At 33.2% G+C, this 3,269-nt stretch overlaps 1 long non-coding RNA gene across 1 annotated transcript in view; it reads left to right on the top strand.

The window, feature by feature from the left end:
* LOC149137522 (uncharacterized) overlaps window positions 1-1,825 on the top strand; it is a 2,796-nt gene extending 971 nt beyond the window's left edge. Inside the window, exon 2 of the long non-coding RNA XR_016241372.1 lies at window positions 1,557-1,825. This is a non-coding gene — a long non-coding RNA (uncharacterized LOC149137522). The remainder of the gene's footprint in view (window positions 1-1,556) is intronic.
* Window positions 1,826-3,269: the final 1,444 nt, after the last annotated feature.

Raw genomic sequence — 3,269 nt, 5'->3', positions numbered from 1 at the left:
CAGTTAGTTGTCATAGTAAAACTCAGAGTTTCGGATGTCGGGGCTGAAGCCTGCTCCGGTATCTCATCAGTTATTAAGACATCTGAAACTCTGAGTTTTATTATGACAACTAACTGATTGTCCTATATCTATATCTATATATATATAGCTGAGTTTGTGAGTGTGTGTGTATGTGTATCCAATTCATACATTTACACAATTCCAAATTTCTTGAATGAAACAATCGGAATTAATATTCTAAATACCATAACCTAGGTAACTGCGTCATTTTTTCCGTCAAAATCAAACACAGTTACCAATAAAATCCATTAAACTGCGCAAAATAACATTTCCCCCCCTCTAATAAAACCTAAATTTCCTCTTCCTACGACCTTTACAAATCCTTTCATCTCCTACTTTCTCTTATGAACGTTTAAGAACGATAACTCTTACTTTCTCTTATGCATACAAAGTCATAGATTCAACTTTTGTTTTAGTTACGCTGTATGTAAACAAACAAGTTTGTTTTTCGAAGCGCTGAAATGTATGGTGGTACAAGTAGAAAGATAGATTTTATTCAACGCATACATACTGAACAGTATACATATAAGGGATAAAATCCTTTTTTCTTTTTAAAAGCATCTATTACACTATTTTCCTTTTGTTTCTTGACTCCCGTAAGGCGTCTCAGAACATTCACGCTTTAGTTTGACCGACAGGACAACACATTGCAAAATCACTGAACTTCATTACAAATGTGGGTAATTTTTCAGATTAACACCCGCACGATTTTCACTAGGGTGTTAGGGTTGGGGTTTTAGGGTTATGGTTAGGGGGTAGTCTTCAAGTTTAGGGATAAAAAAAAGTAAATAAAAATAAATCACACACGTGATTTGATTGAAGTTAACTGAGAGATCGAAAATGCCTCGTGGAAGACCGGAATATTTTTATTTACTTTTTTTTACCTCCCTAAACTTGAAGATTACCTTATTTTCATCTTATCTACATGAATTTCTATGAAGGAATTCAACCCCAAAAGAAAAAAAACATTCGTTTATTTTTTGGCTGCCATTTCTGACGTTTATAATGTTGAGTAGGTTAATTTCTAGAACTGCATGCTGACCCTTGAATAAATATCTAATATCTGTTGAATTTCATTATCATTTCCATCGACAAAGTTATCTCCTTCTGTCGCATGCTGTTTTAGAAAAAAAAAACCCGTGTGTAAAAAAAAACAAAAAAAACACATGTGTGATTTATTTATAAACAGCTAAAAAAACACATTTCAGAGTAGTACGGACAATACTGGTAAGTCATTCAGTTATTTCCCTTGAATATTTTTTGTTTTCTTTTTTTAACTCCCTAAACTTGAAGATTACCAGGTTAGGGTTAGTGATACGGTTACAGTTTTAGGGTCAGGATTAGGGTTTTACGGTTAGGGTTTAGGGTTATGGTTTAGGGTTAGGGTTAGGGTTAAGTAATCGTGCGGATGTTAATCCGCAAAATTACCGAAATGTGAAAACTACCGACCCTGCCATCTATTATAACTTTTGTTGTTCTGTTTAATATACATATAGATTATGCTTCCAAAGAAGAGAGCTTGCTGGGGAAAGAAAGCAACCGGTTTAAAAAGACAGCAACAGACTGCAGCAATTCACCACATTCCAGAAGCTACTTTGAACATAATGCAAAATGGTGCATCAACATCTTCTGCCCAATCTGTTAGACTTCTGGCAAAGATGTGTAGCAACAGATCGCCAGCAATTGCTTCATCAGAAATTGCCATCCTACCTCCTACGAAAAGGGATAAAATCCTTTTTTCTTTTTAAAAGCATCTATTACACTATTTTCCTTTTGTTTCTTGACTCCCGTAAGGCGTCTCAGAACATTCTATGCTATGTATAATCAGGGCAGTGCAAAAAGTTGTTTTGCACATATCATTTGTATAGCCAATTAGACGGATGAAATTTATGTACGATTAATAATGTTATGCAAAACAGCCTTCAAACTTGCCCTTTTCATTTCATTGTCTTTTGAATTACGAACATATTTACATCATAAGTGTTTTTTCGTTGTAAGTCTTTCTTTTTTAGTTGATTTTCACCTAGCAAGACTTATCGTAGATGGCGTAATAAGTCACACCCGGACAACGTCGGGTTATACTGCTAGTATATATATATATATATATATATATATATATATATATATATATATACACACACACACAAACTTTGCCTATCTTTGTGCCTTCGTATGTGTGTACGTGTAAATTCTCTGCGTGTCTCCTATAATCATATCTTACCGATATGAATTTATGTATATATGTATGCATGCATGCATGTACGTATGTATATATGTATGTATGTATGTATCTATCTGTAATTATATATATATATCTATATATATCTATATATATATATATATATATATATATATATATATATATATATATATATATATATATATAACGTCGACCACTAACGTGGACAATTAATGCGCTAGAAATAGATCACATCTTGTGTCTATTAAGACCTAAAATAGGTCTTAATAGACACAAGATGTGATCTATTTCTAGCGCATTAATTGTCCACGTTAGTGGTCGACGTTATTTTTTTAAAATGTACCTTAATCCCCTGAGATTGCAGATAATATTTCTGAATCTCTTTGATTCTTTACATGTGCTGGCCTCCTGATAATTAATCGATATTAATTAATATATGACTAATTACCAGACTTTATAATAATAGATAGATAGATAGACAGATATGCGCATGCATACTAATATATATATAATCTGCTTAATACTTAAATTCACTGTTTTTTGGGGTTTTTTTTTTTTGCAAATATAACCATTTTAGTGAAAACAATGCAATGTGGTTATAAAATAACTCGATTAATTTGCTGTTAAACATACGCTATTTTGCTTAATATAACTTCCAGTTCCTTTCTCCTCCCGGAACCCCCAAAACACCGAAAAAGTGTTATAAAGGGAAAGTAATTTTTAATCATTCGTAAAATGTATATGATTTATATATGATGTTAACACGAAAATACAGACTCACCAGAAAACACTGAGACATATGTATAGGGGCGAGAGAGAGAGAGAGAGAGAGAGAGAGAGAGAGAGAAAGAGAGAGAGTGAGAGAGAGAGATATGTTTCTTTATTGGCCACACAGAACTGAACACAGAGGGGACAAAATACAAAGTAGAGCTTTTCTTTTTGGAAGGGAAGAAAAAAAGGGGGGGGGGTAGAATTTCGATCAAAAGGGATCGTGAAAAAAAAGTGGGGA

Source organism: Octopus bimaculoides, chromosome 1, assembly GCF_046866305.1.
Source record: "Octopus bimaculoides isolate indiv1 chromosome 1, ASM4686630v1, whole genome shotgun sequence".
Taxonomy (NCBI): domain Eukaryota; kingdom Metazoa; phylum Mollusca; class Cephalopoda; order Octopoda; family Octopodidae; genus Octopus; species Octopus bimaculoides.
The sequence above is the reverse complement of the archived record's forward strand: the minus strand, read 5'-3'. Positions and strand labels throughout refer to the sequence as shown.